Source organism: Lytechinus variegatus, chromosome 17, assembly GCF_018143015.1.
Source record: "Lytechinus variegatus isolate NC3 chromosome 17, Lvar_3.0, whole genome shotgun sequence".
NCBI classification, from domain to species: domain Eukaryota; kingdom Metazoa; phylum Echinodermata; class Echinoidea; order Temnopleuroida; family Toxopneustidae; genus Lytechinus; species Lytechinus variegatus.
The window spans coordinates 16147792-16172253 of NC_054756.1; the positions used below are offsets into that span (position 1 = coordinate 16147792).

At 35.7% G+C, this 24462-nt stretch overlaps 1 long non-coding RNA gene across 1 annotated transcript; it reads right to left on the minus strand.

Moving 5' to 3' along the window:
- Positions 1-2773: 2773 nt before the first annotated feature.
- On the minus strand, positions 2774-5929 carry LOC121430629. Its single transcript, XR_005972047.1, has 2 exons — positions 5831-5929; positions 2774-2936 (listed from the first exon to the last, which is right to left on the minus strand). It is a non-coding gene; the product is annotated as an uncharacterized LOC121430629 (long non-coding RNA).
- Positions 5930-24462: the final 18533 nt, after the last annotated feature.

Here is a 24462-nt window from a genome sequence, read left to right on the forward strand (position 1 = left end):
TTTGGGGATAAGTAATTTTTTAAGATTTTCATCCACATCTAGGTCTTGGACGGCAGATTTAACCTTCTGTATGTGTGAAGGGGTGGGATCGTGATTTAACACTAAGTATGTCTCTGTGTCAGATAGTTGTCGTAGTCCTTCATTAACATATGCCTCCGTTGACATAATTACAGTGCATGACCCTTTGTCGGCGGGTTTGATAACGATGTTAGGGTTTTGTTTTAAGTCTCTCAGGGCTTTTCTTTCTGCTTTGTTAAGATTGTCACGTGGTCTGTGTTTTTTGCGTTTATTCTTCATTTCAATAATGTCCTTTTCTACATTGTGTAGGTATTGGTGAAGTTCGATGTTGTTCACCCTTGGCGTCCAAGTGCTTTTGGGTTTGAGAGATTTGGGAATTACAGCCATGGCCGTAGTACCATTTTCAGTTTGATCGTTTTTGGGGGTATTGTTGGTGTCGGGGGCATTGTCTGTATTTGTCTCTTTTGTTGAAAAGTGCGCCTTTAGTAGGGTACGACGTTTGAACTCATCAATGTCACGCTTCAATTGCATTTCGTCCGTGTGCGAGGGAACTGGGCAAAACTTTAAACCTTTGGATAAAAGACTTAGTTCGGCATCATTTAGTGCATAATTGGAAAGGTTAACAACAGCATTTTGTTTCTGAGTGTTAGTAGGCCTATTATCCCTGTTACCTGGTTGGCTTTCATTAGCATTGTTCTTTTTGTCATGGGCATTTCTCCTTGAATGATATGCCCTCTTACGGAAATGTCTATTCTTCTTGTTTTTCTTTGTTTCTACCTGTTGTGACTCCTGGCGAGATTGTCGGCTCATCGTAGCTCTTCTATTTGGCGCTGCTAGATTGGGAGATTTTGTGTCTCTTGTCCATTTCTGCTCTTTCATCCTCATTTCCTTTTCTCTGAGAGCATCTAAGTCGTGTTGAAATGACTTGAATGTTTCGTGGTAGATTTGGGGTGGGGTCTTATTCCAGAGTTCTGCTTTATTTGCTGAGATGTTTGCTTGGGTTGTTTCGAGCTTGTTTTCCTATATTGTATTATTATATTGTATTATTATATTATTGTATTGTATTTGTACTTTGTTTATATATTTGTAGTCCTGAGGAAGATCATGCATTGATCGAAAGCTTGATTAAATGGAGAAGCAAGGAGCAACGACCACTTCGTAGTCATTTTTTCCTCTCTCTCTCTCTCTATATATATATATATATGTGTGTGTGTGTGTGTGTGTGTGTGTGGGTGTGTGTGTGAGGGTGTGTGTGTGTGTGTGTGTGTGTGTGTGTGTGTGTGAGAGAGAGAGAGAGAGTGAGTGTGTGTGTGTGTGTGTGAAGTTATACACGTACTACAACTTTGGCTGTAGTACGTGTATAACTTCACACATTTGCATACTTTCTCCCATACGTGTACTTTATCAAAGCAATGGTTTTGATCCAGCTGAGGCAAGGCGGCTTGTCATTGTTCAAAACCCAACTTCACCCGACAAAGGAAATTATAATTGGTATGGTGTCGAAAATATGTCTATCTGACGGTCAATCGGATCGGGGTCACCTTAGCCACTAACCCGTCTCTGTGGTCTAGTGGTTAAGGCACCGGCGTTCAAAGCTGGGGGCCCGGGTTCGATTCCCGGCAGAGACATTTTTCGGCATCACCAATTTTTCCCAAAAAGGGTAGATAGCTCTGGGGAACTTTGATTTAAGCTACACCTACCTTTGTTCTCTTCATCCATTTCTTTCACACTATGTATGTATATATATATATATATATATATATATATATATATATATATATATATATATATATATATATATATACATATATATATATATAGTGCGTCCCAGAAAAAAACGAAACCGAGATTTAGTGATGATTTATCATAACTTAATCATAGATAAAATAGACAAATGACCTACCAACGTATAAAGCTTAGAATTTCCTCTTTCATTTGCTACTACTTAGATTATTCCTAATTCACGCATGAGTGAGCAAAAACAATTCAAAGAAACGATGCCAAAAACTCATTTGGAGGGGGGTATTTAAATTTATAAAAAAATCACATGACTAAAAAGGTCAATATCTGCTCTTTTATTTGATACCTTAATCACAAAAAATGGTCAAGAAGAAAAAAAGTTATGATTCCTCGAAACAATGCTTGTATTTCCATAATTTCATTAAATAAACGTGTTTTCACCAGTTTCCCACAGAAGCTATCGCACGGTAACAAAAGAGTTAATGCATGGCTGAACGGCAACAAACATGACAAAACAGATCATCGAGTGAGTTTGAGCGCTAGCCTGTAAAACCTCTTCATTTTATGAAATTATTGAAATTAAAGCCTTATTTTAAATAACCATAACTTTGTTATAGACCATTTTCTGTAATTGAGGCAGCAAATTAAAGAGCAGATATTGAACTTTTTAAAAATGTGGGTTTCTTTTTAAAACCCAGATACGGCCCGCCAAGTGACTTTTTGGAATCCCATTTTCAAATTGTTTTTGCTTTCTCATGCGTTAATGAGAAATAATTTAAGTAATTTCAGATGAAAGAGGAGATTCCAAGCTTTAAAGTGGGAGGTCATTTGTCTATTGTATTTGTGATTAAGTTATGATAAATCGTCGATAAATCTCGGTTTCGTTTTTTGTGGGACGCACTGTTTATATTTATATATATATGCCCCTGCACTTTATTTGCCTATACGTGTACATGTCGGAGGATCCTGACTCCACTTCACGGCATGGGGGTTGCCGACGTTGCTACTATTTCCTCTCCCGCCATACATTTGAACACATTGGATATAGTTAGGTCCTTGTAAGATGTATCCATCGGAACATCCAAAGGAAATTTTGTTGCCGTATCGCAGAGAGCTTCCTTCAATGTTCCTGAATCCGTTTGGAGGAGGACCAGGGTCTACGCAAACACCGATATTAACTGTAAACAATAAATCACGAATTAAGATTCAATACTAAAAAAATCATTTACCCTGCATAATCATTAATAATGTCCAATACCTATTAAGGTGTAAATCACTAATAAGTAGGTCTACTCAATGCTCAGAAAAAAGTATACAATACTTATTGAGGTAGGTAAAACAAATCCTTATTGAGGTACTAAATCACGAATACATTGTATGCGGGCATGTCAGGATCCGAAGACCGGTGTAATGATATATCCGTAAAGTGCTTAGTGGTTCCGTTCCGATGTATTAATCGCTAGATAAAATTATTACCATTATTATCAAGACTTTTTATTTACTATTTATTGGGTTGAAATTGGTAATTTGATAATTACTGAGGTAGAAATGTATAATCATCATTAAGTATAATAAATAATTATTGAGGCACACGTATAAAAGCAGTTCGTATTGCGGTCGTAAATCGCGAGTTTACAAGCACCTGAAGAGTCTGATTGTATGATGTCACTAATGAATATTCAGCATCCATGAGGTATCAGGTCGGCAACAAATAAAAAAATCACTTATGAATATTCAATACTTGAGGTTTATGATCACCTATATGTCATCATAGGCGGTGTAAGCGGAAGGGGGACAGGGGGACGTCTCCCCCTAAAAAACAAGGAAGAGAGAAAGAAAGAAAAAGAAGGAAAGAAGAAAAGAAGATGGAGCAATGAAGAAAGAAAGAAAGAAAGAAAGAAAGAAAAAGAAAAAAAAAGAAGAAAGGAAGAGGAAAAAGATAGCAAGTAAACAGCTGAAACAAAGAAATATTAAAATCTATATAGAAAATTAAAATAATAGTTTTTACAATGGAAAATACATAGATTCTAAACTCGCTCCCAATGCGATTTAGAAAAAAAGTTTTTTCGCACCACGAAGAAGAAAATATTTATAAAAAAAAGAGAGACAGAAGAGAGCAAGATCAGAATAAAAAAAGGGAATGAAATAAAAGGGGATTATTGAAAAATGGAAAAAAATATCGGGTCGCTAAATAAAACATAATATTTCGCGCTCACATTCCCTCCTGTTAAGTGAGATCATAGTAGGTCCAAGGTGAGATACAATAATCTGCTCATTAGGATACTATGAAGCCTAGAATAGGCCTACATTCAATTTTAAAGTCAATATGCTCAAATTATATTGCTTGTGATTCGAGTTTCCATTGCATTGTGTTCATGCTTACAAAAAAGAAGTGAATATCAGAAAAAAAAATCAACTAACGCCACGCGCTGGCATTATTTGACAAGCAAATTTAGCGAGATACATATTTTCTTTATGTATTACAGAAAACAGTAATTCAAGTGTTACCTTTTCAAGTCAGTTTTTTCATCTCGCTCCTCGCATCAATATTGTTAAGTAACATGACCATCCTATTCATCGTATCAAAAAAGTGCTTAGAATCCGAGGTTTTAGGTCAGAATATCAATTTTTTCAGCTCGCGCTTTCATGTATTAGAATTTCAAGGTTTGGATCGGCATATAAAAATGTTAAACTCGCGCTTTTCTCTCGCATAACATGTTTAGTTAAATATTTTGCGCTAGCATCAATTGTTTAGATAGATACCCATCCTGTTCATGGTCCCAAAAGTGCTTAGAATGTCCAGTTTTGGGTTGGAATAACAAACATTTTGAGCTCGCGCTACGAGCTCGCATAAACTTTTTAGATTCCAATCCTACACATGACCAAAAGTGCTTAAAATGTCAAACTTTTAGGTCATGGAATCAATATAATTTTAGCTCGGGATTCGCGCTTGCATCGATTGTTTAGATAAATACCCATCCCGTTCATGGTAACAAATGTGCTTTAGAATGTAAAATTTTGGGCCAGATTTATATAGAAAAATTGCTCGCACTTTCATAAAATGTTTAGTTTTTTAATTCTTTCCACTTTGTTCATGATTATCTATGGTGCTTAAAATGTCTAAATTCAAGGTAAGAGTATGAAAAAATGTTCACCTCAATTGTTTAGATATATACCCATCCTGCCAGATAACCCAACAAGCTTAGAATGTTAAATTTTTAGGTCATGTTTTTAAAAAAATTCAGCTCGCGCTTCGCGCCCGCATAACTTTTAGCCACTATCCTGTTCATCATGCTAGTTCATGGGGCCGTCGCTATTTTTCGGTATGTATAAAAGGGATACAAAATCAGGTAGGGCACACGGAATGCAAAATCCTGTAAAGGCGCCTGCCTTGTTACATATCTCATCATGTTTATAAGAAAAACTAAGATGAAGTTAAAACTACAGACTTCAGTGTAGACTACCCCGTGAACAAACAATATAAACAACAGCTTTTAGCAGCCGACTCGGAAAATTCGGGTGAAAATATTTTCCGTCCCCCTAAATTTTTATGCTTCCGCCACCAATGTAAGTCATTAAATACGAATAAGGTATTACATAGGTGTACGGCCACGGATTTAAAAAAGACACAGGTAAAAATGGCAGAGGCATAGCAGAGGGAACAATTTTATACCCCTGCCCTTTTTAATGTTTTTTGTGACGAAGGCTTTGGTGTTTCAGATCGTCATATTTTTTTTTTACAGTACACGAATCGGTTTTTTAAAGTTTATCAGAGACGTTTGAGATTCAGTTCCATGTAATGTAATTTTTTTTAACCAATATGCATATAATAAGTTCATAGTGCATGTGAGAGTAGCTGTATGATAAATATGTCTGGTAAACTCAGTAGAAACTGTTTGAATTTCATACAAATGAGCTGGAATTCTTCGTTGGTGTGTTTGTTTTTAAAGTTGTAAGCATTAATTGGTGCATATTTAAAGGAGACTAGCACGGAATAGCTGCCTGGATATACTTCATCGCACTTCAACCCAGATATTAAGAAATGAAAAGACACAACCTAAACAATTCTTACCTTGGTAGACAGCTATTTTGTCTGATCCTCCGCATGACTCGAGGATGTCTCCAGCACATTCATGATTACATTCTCCATCTAAAAGGGTTCCATGCTCTGCATAATTTACATATGCTCTCCCGCATAAACATAGCGTACTGTATTCCACTCCTGCATAGAAGAACCCGCTCTCCGTGCATCTAATGATGCATTGAGAAATTGTGAGTTTTGGGTATTCAGTAAGATTTGGAAACACCCGATCCCGTGCGGGGAAGGAGTATGGATCGGTAAAACAGCCTAGATATCCTGGTTCTGAAAAGAAAATGGCATTAAATTCATCAAATAAGTCTGTTGTTGCATCCTCTATACATGTATGTGCAATTTTTATACAGTTCAAGCGAGGTCCAGGATTAGGTCAAAATACGAATTTCATCAAACTGAAGTTTGTATTACATTTCATTTATTTTAACATATATTTCAGGTTATTACGTACATATATACTTTTTTCACTTAATAGCGAAATCTCTACATCGACAGTGAGATACCATCTTGTTCATGATTACAAAAAAGTGCTCAAAATGACCCTAGATGTAGATCTAAATCGACCCCCCAAAAAAGTTCACGTTTCGGTTTCGCATAATTTTTGGTGAGATAGATTTCGTCTTCACAATTTTCTTTATGTCAAAAAGTGCTTAAACAGTGTTAAATGGTTTCCTTTCGGGTCAGTATATAAAAAAAATATCGGCTAGAGCTTCGCGGTCCAATTTTTTCTTCATTTAAACACGTTCTTTAATGAAATGCATTTATGAAATCGAAATGTAAAAAGAAATAGCTCGTATCATTCTTTTAGGAAGTAAACCCATCCTATTCTGGATTATAAAATGCTGGAATGCTTTAGGTCTAACACTATAGATATTTCAGCTTGCGCTTCGCGCTTGCTGTTACATAAAATAGTAAAGCTAATAATAGAAAATATTTATATTCTTTTCTATTAATGATCCTACAAGCACAAAATATCTCCAGATCTACAATATGTTGCAGATGGAAGTGATATCGTGTTGTATTAGCATACTATGAATCTATTTAGGGTTTCCCTTTTATCATAACAATATATCTATACACATACACTGTCTGAGGATGCGCTATCTGATTGATACCACACATTGTATATACTCCTGAAGAAGACGGAGGTCCGTCGAAAATTCGAGTAAATAAAAACTATATTGGCATTGAAACCATTACCTTTTATCTTCAGCATATTTTGTTACTATTAGAGAAGCCAATACGTGAAACTTTAAGATGTTTATACACATACACTCATATAGGCCTATAACAGTTATCTGTTGTTACCTTACCTTTGCACGTAACAGCTTCTATTTTTATTGTAACTCCCGTACTGCAGGTGTATTTTTCATCAAAATTCTTACATGTTGTGTTCATTCCATCTGCAATGCAATTGATTAATATAATATGGTGAAGGTACAATGAGGGATCATATAAAAACATGACCCATTTAAATACAAACCGGTTAAAAGTTGGTGCAAATAATTATTTTACAATTGCCACGATTCACATTGCAAGACATCAGTCATCACTGTAATCTAACAGTCATTAATACACACAAGCACACACCAGGACTCTGGGAACGATTTCTCAATAGGGGAACTGGTTTATAATGATAAACTTTAAAATTCAATACCTTCGTTATTTATTATCCGATTTTGATGATATTTTCAGCTTTTTGCTCTGTGAATTTTACTCTATTTATTTAGATATGATTATTTTAAGCCCGGACCATCCCTTTAATCATTCCGTTGTATTTTTTGTTAAGTTTATGTCACTGATCCCTGAAATGAGAGTCGGTTCAGATTCTTTCGTGAGAGTCCTGCGATAATAGGCCTCGATAATATTTTATTGTTTGCAATCTGACATGCGTGAATGATTTGCAAAGCTGTTGGTCTCATATTGGAGGTGAAATTCCATTATTACCATAAATATCATATTCATATTAAAACATGTGTGATGAATCTAAAATTTACTCGAAAACGAGTTTCATTTTCGTGGAACGCACTGTATTACAAACGCAGCACCCTCCAGACAATTTTTTGCGGTCAGACTCATTATCTCAATATGACGTCAGTGCTCATTGATCCTTTATGTCCAAGTTACATGGAATAGAGTAACATTACAAAACAACCTTGATCATAATATCAAAGCATGGTCAAAAATCATTAATCCTAAATGACCTTTGACCTTCATCTTATGATCAGAAGATGCAAGATGCAAAAAAATAGATGAATACATTAAATATTAAATAACAGCCGTAATTTTCTGACTTTTAAAAACCATGGTTTAGGCATCAAAACCATAATTATTACCCTCACGGATATGACATGAACTATGTCCATTTTTGAATAACAACGGCTATTTTATACTCCTTTTTTAAGCCACCGTGCACTTTTGGACATACTGACTTCCGACTGTCCTTGTAACTTATCCAGAGATGCCAACTTTTGGAAATCAGAATTAGGGAGGATTTGCAACTGCCACCAAATTATGTGCGCATAGCGCACATCTCGAGCGCGGAGCGCTCGACCCTTGCGGCCGGGGTCCAGGGCCCGCCTTAGGGCCCTGGAAGCTCTGGGTTTCTAGATGCTCTCTGGTGCAATCTGACCCTTATTTTGGGGCATTTCACATGTTTTCAAATAAAAATTGTTCCCACTTTTTTAACATAAAAAATATCAAATATGCATTCTTACATGTAAAAAAAATGAGGGGACAAAAGAAGTACCTGTTCAACAATAATAATTAATAAGGAGGAATTATCACTATCGGCTATAGGCAGGTTATGTTCCACTATAAATCCAGTAAAGAAAAGCTCAGCGCTGGTCCCTTGCTTGGTGAAATAAAGTCAACAGGGTACTAGTGGAGCTCGAAGATCTTGTCTTCGTAATGTCCGTAGGCCTATGCCGTTTGCTCCGGCTCCCGAACGGTGCTTCCGAATATCATCACGACCTCCGTACTCAACTGAAATGTCCACGCTGCAAGTTGCGCAAAATGCATGGTAAATTCCTCTTTCCGACTTCCGAATACACAGGTACTGGAGACTGTATTCAGTCTTATACTTCTGAGACCATTTCTTGGTCTTCTTTTGTTGATTTTCCGCCATTTCGTGTCAATATCAACCCATCAATACGCCAAAATCACACACCGATATTCCACCGCACGACTCGACAAATCCAGTGGCCGCGAGCGCACACGCCTCGCGAAGCTAGCCGGGCCTACCGGCCTGGTGCACAGTGGATTCCCGTTGGGCATATCACATGCACCAGCTTTTCGCTGCTCCTTATTTGTCTACCTTTAACACACAGAATTTAGTAGCAGCAAACGTAATGGAGTTACTACATGCTAAAGTTAGCAGACGATACATGTCCTTCCAATCCAATTTGATCAATTAAAAAAAATGGTAATTTCGGGAGCATAAGGATGGTAATCGTAAGGGCGGGAGTTGGGATGAATTTTCGGGAGCCTCCCGATGAAATCGGGAGGGTTGGCAGAGCTCTGCTTACCCCCGATGTACTATTTCAACAATTTAACTATGGCATAGACACAAAAATCATTTTCCCGGATATTGAATAAAATATAGCGGTTTTTTAAAGTAGCAACAGCAATTTTTGGAAGCCATGTTGGATTTTTTTTTTACATAGCGGACCACTGACTGTTCTTGCAACCTGACCCAACGTATTATTTGACTATTGAAAGCACGGCCTAGACCGGCAACAATCATATCTTCCGGGTAATGAGCTATGTCCTTTTTAAGTATCAATAGCCATTTTTGGACCCACCTGGCCACTGTCATTGTGACTTGTGCCTTGTGCCTTTGTACTACTTCACCCTTGAAACCATTAAATAGAAACCAAATTAAACCCACTAAAGTAGGTAATAGATACAGTTTGGATTTTTAGCCTACGGCAGCCATTTTGGGCGCCAGCTTTGATTTTTAAGGTACCCTGGCCTGGAATGCTTACATAATTCACTTTACCTTGTATCGACGAATTATTCTTTTACCCCTGGACCATGGAATATGAACCGAAATAGGATTCTAGGGTGCGAGTTATTTTTATTTTCAGTGAATGGCGGCCATCTTTTACGCCATCTTGAAAATAACTACTTTCCCGAATGCGGATTTGGTAGACTTATTCATGAGGTCAAATACTGCCAGAAACAGTTGAAAACATTTTGTTGCGATTTGTTCCGGTTACCATCATATATTGACCCGTCTAAAAAGCTCACAGTCACCTACTTCCTCACAGTCTAACATGATTGTATCAGCATGTCAGTCATCCCCCATCTATGAATACTGTTCGACACTCATGATTGTGTCGATCTTTCTTTTGTGTTGTGGTATATTCTTATTAAAAGAAAGGTTTACAATTAATCTGAAACTTGTATATAACATTGGCCCATAACTGTGGTTATCATTATTGTCAATTTGTCTCTTCCTCTCTTTATATAGGCTTACGCCTAGTATACTTACTTAACTCTACTGAACAACCCCAATGGTAAGGTGATGCTTGTTGTGAAATTACTCCTTCAAAATTATCTGAAGAAGGTCTTGTGGACATTCCAGGGAAATTCAGATGATGGCAAACTGCTCGAGCTAGGTTGGTGTCCCTTTCAAATATATACTCACATACACGCCCCCACCCGAGGTCTTGGTTATAGAGCTCAATAATTCCAGAATTTGGTCGATCAGTGGTGACCAGTCGATAACCTGCAAGAAAGTAAGGTTTAATATATCAGCATAGATTTTACAACGCTTTTTGGGGTTGCAGTTTACACTAAAGTTATGCAGTATAGTGGCATTTCTTTAACCGTTCGACATCCAAAATGGGCAGCATAATGGCAGTTCAACTGTTAAAATCTCCGGATATCTTGAAGTTGGTGGGTTATTGAAGTTGATGACCTTGTCTCAAAGGCGGTTCCCATATTATTCAATGGGTGGGGAAGTGGAAAATATGTAATCATCTATACACAACAACAAAAGTAAGTCCCCCCTAAATCAAAATGCTGTAACTTTTGAACGGAATTATTTTGAGATTTGATATTTTGTAGGTGGTTTTCTACACTCATTATAAAGCAACTCGTTGGTAAAAATGAGATTGATCGGTTGAGTCATGAATGAGTAATTAAAGATTGAATTTTAAAAAAATTAAAGTCACAAGAGTAATTTTTCAGATTGTGCAAATACAAAGTTGGGCAAAATTTGTCTTTAGGTGAATTTTATGGTGTTATACTGTTTTATTATCCATCATTTAGCCAATCCACACACAATTTTGATATCGTATGTTCATGGTTGAGTGAGCACAATGTATTGCAGGGATTGGGTCTTCAGCCACCACTTTTTTCCAGATTTACAAAAATGTAAAAATTACCAAACGATTATTATTTTTTTGCATGGTCAGCCCCCCCCCCCCCACTTTGAAAACCGTTCCGCGGCCCCTGTATTGTGACGTATCATCATAGGGGGTTATGGTAGTATCCTCTACAACTTGTTAGATCATGTTAAAATTTGAAAATTTTGGTGGCTCCCCCGATTATAGAAATCTCCCCCATTTAAAATTCTGGATCCACCACTGATTTGTCCATAAATTAAACTGATCATGAGAAACTGTTAGAAAAATAATACATTTATGCAGTATAAAGAGTATTAATTCCTAAGTTTTCGAATGTGTTCGCTCAACCTTGAAAATGTTTAAAGTTCGGAAAGTGTGAGGTGGTAGAAATGATGGATGATAAAAACAACAGCATTTGAAACCGAATTTGCCCCCACTATTCACTTTATTACCCTTTAAAATGAGTCTGTGACATTGAAAATACCCATTTTCCCACTTTGATGCGTGCTCACTCATCCATAATAAATAAACATATCGATTTCATTTTTGCACAGAATTCTGCCCATACGTTGATAAACATTACTGCCAAATGACTTTGCTAAAGACAGCCTTGAAAAAAGGTTCCACTACATTGAATAAGGGGTTACTTATTCTTAAACATATGCACCCATAATGTCTATGGGAGAGGAAGTCAAAATTTTAACAATTATTACATGAGGGTTTGTTTCATGGACGGATTTTGTTACTTCTGCCGACAGTTATTTCATGAAACTTCGCACAAGGCTTCAGAGTAACACTATATCCAAAAGGCGCGCACACCAAAATAACCATTCGATACGACACAGAGTGGGGCCAAGGCCTTGAACTTTCCTCTCATTTACATAATTGTCGTATATTGTGTGCTCACTGATACATTAAACATCGGGATTTCATAAAAATCAAATGAAATGAACTATGAAAGGAGGTTTGTGACAGATATCCATAAGTACAAATTGCATTTTTTTCCAATAACGTAAAACAGAGCTAATCACATCACACATGTTCATACAAGCGTGAATGTTAAACGCCTTTGAATCATTGAAGCATGTTAACTGGTCATGAATATAACGAAAAAGCTGAGAAAAGGCCATTTTCAGTTACCAAAATGAAACAATACTTGATTATGATATTTTAGAATCGTACTTTTTGTTATGAATAAATATTCATTGAACCGTGAAACGATGAATATTGTTGTGTATACTTTGTAGAAAGGCTGCTCAAAGGGTGTAGACGGTGGGGGTGCAGGGGGAAGTTGCCCTCTCCCAGAAATTAAAAAAACCTACCTTTTGTTACCTAAATTTCACAGAATTCAGAAGTGTCCACGAAATTCTTCACTTTCACTCGAGAAAATCTAAATATCTGATCCCGAAGGGCGAGCATTTTTATTTTTTAATGGTAAACATCGTCTGAATTCAAGAAGACGATATTAATTTCTTCAGAAAAACATGCCTGATGCGACATACAGTTAACCTCGAGCTGAAATTTTGTAAACAACTAAAAATCATGCGAACGTATATCTCGACATAAAATGTATAAAAAAATTACATTTTAAGCATTCGTTTGTAATCGTGAATAAGGAATATACCTCAATTATCATCAATCATGTCATAAATAAATCTAATCTACTTTTCATTCCACGTTTGAAAAAAATACAGACTTATTCCCTATTTGAATAGCATTGTTTCTCCACAATTTTCCCCGCTTGAATTAACAAAAACATAGCATGATGAAATACGTCGTTCCAAAATGCATTAACAACTTAATAAGATGACAGAAAATATTCATCCCCAAAGTCTAATACAAATGGCTTAGTTAAAATGACTTCGTCAGATAAAAAACGTCATCACATATTCCTAAAATCATTCTCCGAATCAATCTATGCTCTAATGACATATTGAAAACAAATCAATGTCTGGCATCTTAAGACCCCCTTCTTCTTAAACACCAACAACCTGTTTTCTACAAATCTTGTCTGGCATGTTCTTCCATATAAAATTAATAAAACTTTACTTTCATTAACTTAGCAGAAGAAGATGGAATTGGCATAAACATATGATTAAATTGTGGCAGTAATGATGATTTCACAACTGTGAACAGCGATATTTCGTTTAATCCATGAAATCATTTGACGTTTTATTTTGTCGAAAATTCTATCGTAATTATAATCGGGTATTTTATAAGTAATAACATGAATGCCTGTACCAAGTGATGGTAATAAGTGGTGGACATCATCGACTCTCCCATTTGCATGTCACTGGGTTGTGTATATATATAAGTGTTTTATGAAAAATAAGCGAAACTCTATATAAAATGTCTTAACTTTCTCATTGGCGATTTTGATGAAATTTTCAGCATTATGCTTGAGAGATTTTTATCTATTGATTCCAATCAACATTTTTCTCTGGGGGTGGACTTGACCTTTAAAGGGTTTCTCTTGCCAGCCTCCCCCCCCCCCCTTTATTTTCTCCACATTTCCTCCTTTTATATTTTGTTCTTTCTCCCCCTCTACCATTTTCTTCTTCTTCCCATCCTTCGTCTTCCTTTTATCTTAATTTTCTCTTTTGTTTCTATTTCACTTTTTGTGACATCAATAGGGGACCGCAGCCACTTCCCCCTCTCACTCCGGTTGAGTTCGAGTGTATCTTGTGGACATTTGTGATGGCTAATTCAGGTTGGTGGTCCCATTAATAATTACAAGACAAATAAAAAATGCCGAATAGTATCCATAAAGGTTTCTCTTCAAGCCATGAAAAAAATTAATATCGAATACTTAAATGCAGAAGACAAAATTCTATTTTAAAAACGTTTAATCACCTACCAAACAGTGGTGTATAAATGGGGGCAAGCGCCACCACCCCCCCCCCCAAAAAAAAAAAAGCACGACCAGGACAAAGGAAAAGGGGAAAGGGAAAGAAACAACGGTGACACATAATATTTTCTGAATGTCAAAATCTATCACAATATTTGATTTTTTTTAATAAACGTCAAATTTTTTTATTACTCGCTCTCATTTTTTTTAATTCTGCCCGATACGCAATATGTGGCCCCCTGAAAATTCTTGGCTCATTATGCCACTGACTTCAAAGAATTCAGGCCGATAGAAAAAAAGGCTTTATAAAGCCTGTTTCTGAAGCCCGAGAATTTCTAATGCATAGTACAAAAAATGATAAGAAATAAACATATAAACATAATTCTTGACTTTAAACGAACATGATGAATATGCAGACAATTTGGCCTCTGTTCAAACTTACCTGAAATGGTATATATCGCAAAACATGAATTGAGTAAGAAAGTAATGAAGAAAAAAAGCACGATATAAAATGAACATTTGTCCATGATTATTCAGAGGTATATATCCAGCCATTGACTGAGTCATTAACTATGAATAGAGTACCGTCTCGACGAGACAGTTGATATGTAAAGCTCTCCAGCCGTGTGAAAGTCATTTAATTAATGCCAATATTTTGATGAGTAGGCCTACTTGACTGTATTTCCTTGAATTGAGTGTTAGAGATCACGAATACATCCTGCCCTACATAGTTAAGTGGATTGAGTTCGTTGTTTTGATGAACACTTTATAGTTGTCTCGGCAGACGTTATCAGATGAACGTATTCTCCAATCGAGTGGCAATTAGCATGATTAGTGCAGGCTAGTCATGCCGAGGGCGCTCGTCTTTTTCGATCTAAAGGGAATTCCCCTAAATGTAAGTTCGAGTGAGAGGCACAGATCAGATCCTATGAATGATCCCTACAGTGGTATACAGATGGAGGGGGCATGGAAGGCGGTTCCTCCCATCCCCCTCTAAAAACACATAACCAAGAAATAGGAAATAGAGAAGGGTGAAATATGATATATGATTTTTTTTATATAATGTCGATAAGAAATGCAATAAGAATGTCTTAATTCTGCCGGGCACTCTCAAAATATTTGACTCATAACGCCACTGATTCTCAGTAGGCCTCCACCCATTCCACAGAAAGGAGACCCTAGAATCGAAATACCACTGAAAAAAAAAATATTTGGCAAGATCTTAGATGACTGCAACTTGTGATGTCTGTGGAATGGCTCCGAATTCCCCTTGAACATGTTGAAAGAACTCTAAAAGACTGACTGACATTTCTTGTCATGCAGGACACAGCAAAGGCAAACCTTGATCTTTCGTTGGTGTTTAGTTGTAGAGATCTTTAAGCAATAAACGATCGTTTGGAGATCTTTAATGCAATAAATTATATTTGGGATATTTTTCACTGTTCTTCAAATGATAGCTTAAAGATCACTCATGAGTCTGTAGGTGATCTCCGCAAACAATTTGAGAGACTTTCGAAAGGATACTGAAAGAACCAGGCTTTTGAAAGGTCTTTGAGAGATTGCTGAACAGCTAATGATAGACCACTGCAAAAACATTTCCTTAAAGACCATTTTGGACCATTCCAAAAAAAAAAGAAATTTGGAGCCCATCAGAGACGATGAAACCATAGATCGGTTCGGAATTGTGTAATTCCTTGGAGAACTTTGAAAGTTCCATAAAAAGACCATTAAAAATGGTTCCCTAGTCTTTCGAAGGTCTTCCAGTGGTGTTGCGCTCTGTGCAATGGGAATTTGAATAAGAATATGAAGATGTTTTTCATGTTAATTGCGATATAACGTTTTGCAATTTTATCTTCTTGACCTCGTTGACGATAAACTGGATGTCAGTGGTCTTTATACCATCCAAGATTAGCTGTACATGTACCCTAAGTACGATTAAACGTTGAGAACAGCAACATACAAAATGCTGAATATTATTCACATATTAATGTCCAAAATCGTAAATTTATAAAATGTCAAGGAGAACAAGAAACTTGAAATTAAGCATTGTATTTAATTGATAATTGTTTTGCTTTTGTTGTAAATGTGGCCATGGCACTCATCGTTATTTACACTAAGCCCTATTATATATAAAAAAATAAATACTAAATAATTAAGCCTGGCTGGGCGTGCCGTTCGCCCACAATTTAAGGGACGATGCCCCGTAGGCTCATTATTCACAGGTCACCATCTCCCAGCCAGATAATCCGACAATTTATATACATTCGATGCCATGACTACGTAAAAACAAATACACAAAACAAAAACTACATCTCCGATCTGTTGTAAAGAAATCGTATTAAGGCGTGTTTGCAACCACTACATAGACGCTTTCTAGAAATTTGAGAATATATTGTCAAAAGCCCTTCAAGACAAAGAGGACTTTATCGAAAATTGGTGGACTCTGGACAAACGACGTACTTGCAATTTTTCCGTCAGCTTCTAATCTTAGATCTACTGTCCCGGTTCACCAATGTTCCACAAAGACTCTTAAGCTGTGGTACGATTTGACGGGTATTTTCAATAGATTTACGATGTTGTAGAATCCGCCCCCGTTGCAATTGCGAAAAATCACTATCATGGACATCCTAAAGAAGACAAAGCTGACCGGCAGTAGGTAGTTCAGCAAACCACGAATATTGACTTCATCAACCTTTGTCATTCAACATCTAATTACTTTCCCTCATAACTACAGTTGTATAGTATTAATTTGCTGAGAAGTATCTAAGGCCCGTTGCAGAAGAAGTTGCAATCGAACGCAAATCTGAAAAATCAATCGAAATTTGTTTTTCAACCAATCAAAAACTTGCATTTGGGACTTGCGCTTGATATCTTTCATTTGTGTTTAAAGGCAATATTTCCTGCAACGGGCCTCTGGGTTCCGTAACACATAGGTTACAGATCAATAGCTAATTGAAAGAGCAATTCTGATTGGTTCTTGGTCAGTCTAGCGAGCAAAATAAGCATAGATGATGATCTTGATAGGCCATTTCATTTAGCGTTTAATTGCTATAACCTTTGTGTTACGGGGCAATTGACCTGACTATGACGATAGTAACTGCCGGGTAATAACTTGTAAGTGCTGACAACTATAATGGACCCCTTGGGCCTGTTGCATAAAACTTTTGCCATGAACAAACTCTGGCAAACAAAATTATGCCATTGAAAATTACACATTAAAACACTCCGGCAAAAAATTTCCAGAGTTTTTTATGGCAAGAGTTTTACGCAACGGATCCCTGGAGTCATATTCCCCTTCGAGCGTTTAATATACTTAAACACAGTAAATTGATTTAAAATGCAAGTCAGATCACGTTGAAAAGCTAAGAGGTCTTTGTCGAAAATTTATGAATCAGAACAGCAGTTTCATCCTACGTCACGGAGCTGACGAATTGCATATATGACGTTTGTCCCGAGTCGCGGACGAAAGTGCTCTTCATTGTCATGAAGGGCATTCGACATTGCATTATCTAATGTTTCCCAAAGCGTTCTTGGTCGCGGTTGCGAAAATGACCTTATACATGGTCAATAGATACCCATTCACAGTGTGGAACGCAGTAGGCTATGTGCAAATGCTCAAATTCAACATTGCAAAGTCTTATTTTTTACAGAGTGACACCTGGGGAACGTTTCTTGAAAGGAGTTTTATCCGACAGTTACCATAGTAACAATGCTTCTTAGCCAATCAGCATCAAGGAAAGTTATCAGATCTGACAACTTGTCGGACGAAATTATTGATGAAACGCTCCCCAAAACTAATATGAAATTTTGCAATTTCTCTTACCAAAAATTGTCATGCGCTACAGTCACATCAACAGTCCCCTCATTTGTATATACAGACCAGAATATGTTTATATATATATATATATATATATATATATATATATATATATATATATATATATATATATATAAATGTTTATATATATATATATCAGGTTGTGTGTGTGACATTTTACTCAGTACAGATTCATGTAATTCAGCCTTTGGCTGCGAATCAGATTTTATTTGAATAAATACCATTCATAGTATACCTATTATGTCAATCAATGGCAAGCAATAGAGTTAATATTACACTGAAAACTGGTCGCATCTGACATGACATTGACACTTCACAATTCTCCTCTTTCCTATGATGACAGAATATTTCTTACAGTATTAGAGTCATACAACCAACTTTTCACAACGGGTTAAAAAAATTACATACAATCTGTAAGATTGGTACAAATTGTCTGATGCGAAAACCCTCAAAATAAAACATGCTTCGTTACGAAAAAAAATTACCTGTAAAACATGTTCGGTGCAAGTAAATGCCACACTAGCATTCCATTTAAAGGGTGCAACTTCACATTTCTCTTTACTTTGATCAATTCCCATTACAGCCTTGAGCCGAGGCACCTGCTGTTGTAATTCACTTAAACAAAGGCTAAACTGGCCTGAAAACATTGATTATTGTAAGATGAGTTTAAGCACCACGTTGACTTGAAAAGAGTTTTTATATAATTAGTAAACATCAAACACATATCTTTAAAAGCATTGCATTAAACCTCCAGTGGACATGGAATTCGCAAGCCCTACTCTAAGCCCCTATAAATTAAAAAAAATAATAAATACTAAATAACTAAGCCTGGCTAGGCGTGCCGTTCTCCTACAGTTTAAGGGATCACTCCCCGTAGGCTCATTATTCACAGGTCACCATCTCCCAGCCAGACATTCCTACAGTATTAATATACGAAACCACAACCACCAGTGATTTTTTTCATTACATGAATAGAGAAAATACATTTGATTAAATAATTACAATACTACCACTGCTGTAAATTCAAAATATTCAAAGACTCTGATCACATCATTGCATGGTTTCTTATAAGAAAGAAGAAGAAGCACATATTTGTTTATGATGGAGTTACCTTTGATTATTCCTCATAGTCAGGAATGAGGCAGATTCTCATTTCTGGTTATGTCCTCCACCACCCATGGCACATCCTCAGTGGCAGTTGGGAAAATACATTATTTTGTTTCCCCCGTTTTTAAACTGATGGGGGTTTTTTCATCACATTTGTTTTTTTTTCTTTTCTTTCCAAATTTTAAACTACCTAACTACTATAGGTAGTACTAAAAGCAAATTTGATCATCCACTTGCTGCCATTGATGGATTCTTCATTTTGTACACCACTGAGAACGTGTCTGAGAGTTGGGACTAGCTCAACGCTTTACAAAATGTTCTAATATTTTGGTTATCATTGAAAACATGGCTGGCAAAAAATATATAGTTTATTTACAAAAAAAATGACAATGCAATCTAAATTCAGATTTTTAAGGTTTACTATATAAACATAACATTTTTTAGTAGAAATTAAATTTACTTACACATTTCGAGTACTACAATCTGTAGTTCAAAATTTACAAAAAATAATAGCTTTCTAATTATTTACTTCACAGTATTATTGCTAACGTAAATACATCATCGGAGGTGTTCTTAATAACCTGATATCACAATAACAAATTTGATATCAATTGACCACTAAGCCCAAGACCAGATATTATACCCGGGCTAGGGTGTATCCGGAAAAGTTGAACGCTCTTAATTTCAAGGATCTAAGAATCGATCCATATCAGCTGTGAAATTAGAGTAATACCAGTCGCATCTTGCAATTGTTTTTAGTAAGATGGATTAAGTTTTAAATCTAAAAAAAATTACATTCAAATCTTTTAGCTATATGTGTTAATCCACATGGCTGAAAACCGAATTTTCTGATGGTCAATATTTACAGCCAATTAATCTTAAATTCTTAGACTTTATCATAATCGCATCATTGATGGCAGTTTGGTTTCTTTTACATATCCAGAAATATATATAACAGTGTAACCTTCGACCAGAAAGAACAGATATTAATGATGAAATACTATAATACAATGATTAAATAGAATAAGAGAATTGTTTAAAAGAAGCACACACACCTTTGAGGATGTAGATTGGAGAGTAGTGACATAATACATAAATACGAGGGGGGAAATTAGGGCTTGTTACTCATAGCTACCCTTTGAATGCCTCAAATTCATGAATATTGGAAGTGTTGCATTATCAATATAAAGAAAGAAAAGGACAAAAATATGCTTTATAAAGGAAAAAATTATGAGCGCGGATCGACTGACAATGCAGAACATACACAATAAAAAAGCAATAAAAACATCTCATCTGTCCATTGTATAGAAGTCATACAACCATTTTTTCAACGGGTTAATAACAAATTTACATACAATCTATAAGCTTGGTACAAATTGTTTCATGCGAAAACCCTCAAAATAAAACATGCTTCGTAACAAAAAAGAAAGATCTGTCAAAACACGTTTTGGAGTAGAAATCAATGCCCCAATTGAGTCCCATGCATTTAAAAGATGCAACTTCACATTTTTTCATCAATGCTCATTATAGCCTTTCCCGAGGTACTTGCCGCTGTTATTTACCAACACACGGCCTAAACTCGCCTGAAAACATACAGTATCCTAAGATGAGGGTAAGCACCAATTAGACTTGAAATGGTAAATAGTTTTACATTAGTAAACTGTAAACACATATCTTTTAAAAGCACATTAAACGTCCGGTGGTCACAGAATTCGCAAGCCATATTCTATGCTCTATTTAGAAAAATAATAAAGACTAAATAACTAAGCCTGACTGGGCGTGCCGTTTTCCCACAGTTTAAGTGACGACGCCCCGTAGGCTCATTTTTCACAGGTCACCATCTCCCAGCCAGACATTCCTACACTATTAAAATACGAAACCACAACCACCAGGGATTTTTTTTTTCATTACATGATTAGAAAAATATATTTCATTGAATATTTACATTATTGTTGGAAATTCAAAATATTCAAAGACTCTGAAAACATCATTGAATAGTTTCTTTAAAGAAAGAAGGCGCACATATTTGTTTATCAAGGATCATACCTGTGATTATTCTTCATAGTCAAGAATGGTAGATTTTAATTTCTCGTAATATCCTCCACCACCCCTGACACAGCCTCAGTAGCAATTTGGAAAAAACAGTATTTTGTTTCTCCCTTTTTTTTTTAATTGATGGGTTTTTCATCATTTTTGCTCCTTCTTTTCCTTTCCTAACTACTAAAGGTATCACTATAACCTAGTTCGATCTTCCACTTCCTGAAGTTGATGACATACTTCATTTTGTACACCACTGAGAACGTGTCTAAGAGCTAGGACCTGCTCAACGCTTTACAAATGTTCTAGCATTTTGGTTATCATTGAAAACATGGTTAGCAAAAAAACTCTACAGTAATGCAATTTCACTTTAAATCTTAAAGGTTTACGACATAAACGATGCATTATCATTTTTTAGTAGAAATCAAATTCACTTACACTTTTCGGGAACTACAATCTGTAGTTCAAAATTTGCAACAATGATAGCTTAATAATTATTTTGATCACGATATTACTGCTCAACGTAAATACATCAACAGAGGTGTTCTTAACCTTAACAATGACAAATTTGATATCAGTTAACCCCTGAGCTCAAGACCATATATCATACTCTGGGTAGGGTATATACGGAAAAGGAGCACGCTCTAAATTTCAAGGATCTAAACATCCATCCGTATTAGCTGTACAATTAGATCAATACTAGCTGCATCTTGCAATTATTTTATATCAGAAGGATTATATTTGAAATCTAAAAAAAATTACATTAAAATGTTTTAGCTTTATGTGTTAATCCACATGGCTTAAAACCGTATTTTCTGATGGTCACTATTTACAGCCAATTCATCTTAAATTCTTGGACTTTATCATTATTGTATCATTGATGGGAGTTTGTTTTTCATAAAAAATATATATATATATGTATAACAGTATAACTTTCGACATGAAAGAACACATATTAATGATAAAATATTAGAATACACGGATTAAATAGGAACAAGAGAGTGGTTTATAAAAAAACACACATATTTGAGGAAGTAGATTGGAGAGTGGAGACAAACTACATAAATACGAAGGGGAAAACTCCATAAAAGCAGAACCTGCTACTCATAACAACTCTTGGATGACTCATTCATAAGTGATCAATGTAAATGAATAAAAGGAAGAAAATATGCTTTATAAAGGAAAAACAATCATGAAGGCTTATCGACTGACAATACAATGCATAAAATACACATTAAAAATGCAATAAAAACCTCTCATCTGTCCATTGTGTAAGAGTCATACCGCCAACTTTTCAACGGGTTTATAACAAATTTACATACAATATATAAGCTTGGTACAAATTGCCTCATGCAAAAACCTTTAGAATAAAACATGCTTCGTAACAATAAAAAAATTATTTGTAAAAACATGTTTAAGTAGAAGTCAATGCCACACTAGAATCCTATTTAGAAGATGCAGCTTCATATTCTTTTTTTTCTCTCATCATTATAGCTTTTTCCGAGTTACTGGCTGCTGTTAATTACGAAATCACGGCCTAAACTCGCCTGAAAACATATACTATCGTAAAATGAGCGTTAGCACTAATTTGACTAAAAATGATAAAGAATTTTACATTAGTAAACTGCAAACACATATGCTTTAAAAGCATTACTAGTACATTAAAAATCCGGTAGTCACAGAATTCACAAGCCCTATTCTAAGCCCTATTAAAAAAATCAAAATAATACTACGTAACTAAGCCTGGCTGGGCGTGCCGTTCTCCCACAGTTTAAGGGACGACGCCCCGTAGGCTCATTATTCACAGGTCACCATCTCCCAGCCAGACATTCCTATACTATTAAAATACAAAACCACAACCACCAGAGATTTTTTTCATTAAATGATTAGACAAGATATAATTAATGATATATTAACAATGATATTCTATCTGCAAATTCAAAATAATCTCATCACATCATCGCATCGTTTCTTACAAAAAGAAGTAGGCCCTTTTTAATTTTTTTCATGGACTTTGCCTTCGAATATTCGTTACATTCAAGAATTTGGAAGATTCCCACTTGGTTAGTGCAAATTTCATTCAAACAATATAATTTCATGCATGCTTATCATATAATTAATAAAAAAGACCAATTTGCAAAAAAAAGTGAGACGGATTTGCAATTACATTTCCCCTATGGCGGCTATACCGCGTGTCGAAAACTACCCTTTTATTCACTTTTATTCAAACCACCTGTATGTAGCTGGGGGGAAGGTTAAAACAGCTGTTTTCGACTCTCTGTACGGCCACCGTAGGAGAAATGTAACTGCGCCATTAGCAGTTCAAATACTACACTGGAAGCACCTTCTGGGTGCACCAAGAAACTTTTTCACCTCTTAAGGTACAGTTTGCTGGATTATGCACCTTTCTAGGGTGGACAGCCGTACCTTTAAGGAAACGATTTTGTAATGCACCTTGAATTCTATGTAGTAGTATTTACTGGTGTCAACAGGCTTTTCGGGTGCAAAATTTAAGGGGAAATCTGCACTTTGAACCGCTCAAATTTAGGGCGCAAGAGGCTGCCGACAGTATTGCATTTAGCGTGAGATCCGGAATTTTCTTTGTTATTGTATATGAAAAACTATAAGGAATTTATGTAAACAGTTATGTGTGGGTGTATATATATTATATATATATATATATATATATTTCTGAAGAATTAAAGACGAAACTAGTTAAAGTGAAATAATTGAGCATTCTTTAACTATTCTTCATTTAGTTTGATTATATATATATATATATATATGTATATAATGGATATGTATATAGTTTTATGCATGTTAGAAAATAAAGATCCAGATCGTACCCTTATTGCAATACTGGCAGCATCTTATTTGGTGTAATATTTCGTCCTAAATTTGAGCGGTGCGAAGCCAGTTGGTACCAGAAAATGTGAAACTACGCACCGTTCAAGGTGTATTATACAATTGTTCTCTTCATTTTTTTTATATCATATTTGGATAAAAGAGTTGCAAAAGCTGTAGTATATGAATAATTTATCACACATATATATATATATATATATGAACCAATGTTTTGCTTCCAAAGGTCAAATTGCTATTTCATACATCCAACTCTTTTTTAAAATATCAGAGTAATTACAAGGATATCTTCAAGTATTCATTAGTCTCCTTCTCATCTCCTTGTATTTTCTTTATGTTATTACTACTTATTTTGTTCCCCCCCCCCCTTCCCTATATCATGCATTTGTTCACACATGTACATTGTTAGTATTGATATTTTAAACTGTACAAATTAATGTTATTCAGCCTTTGGCTGAAAATTGGATTTTATAAAATGAATTTCGTTTATCTGAAAGATGTAAATGGCAACCAGTAGAAGTAATATTCCACTGTATAAAAATGGTCACATCTGACATGACACTGA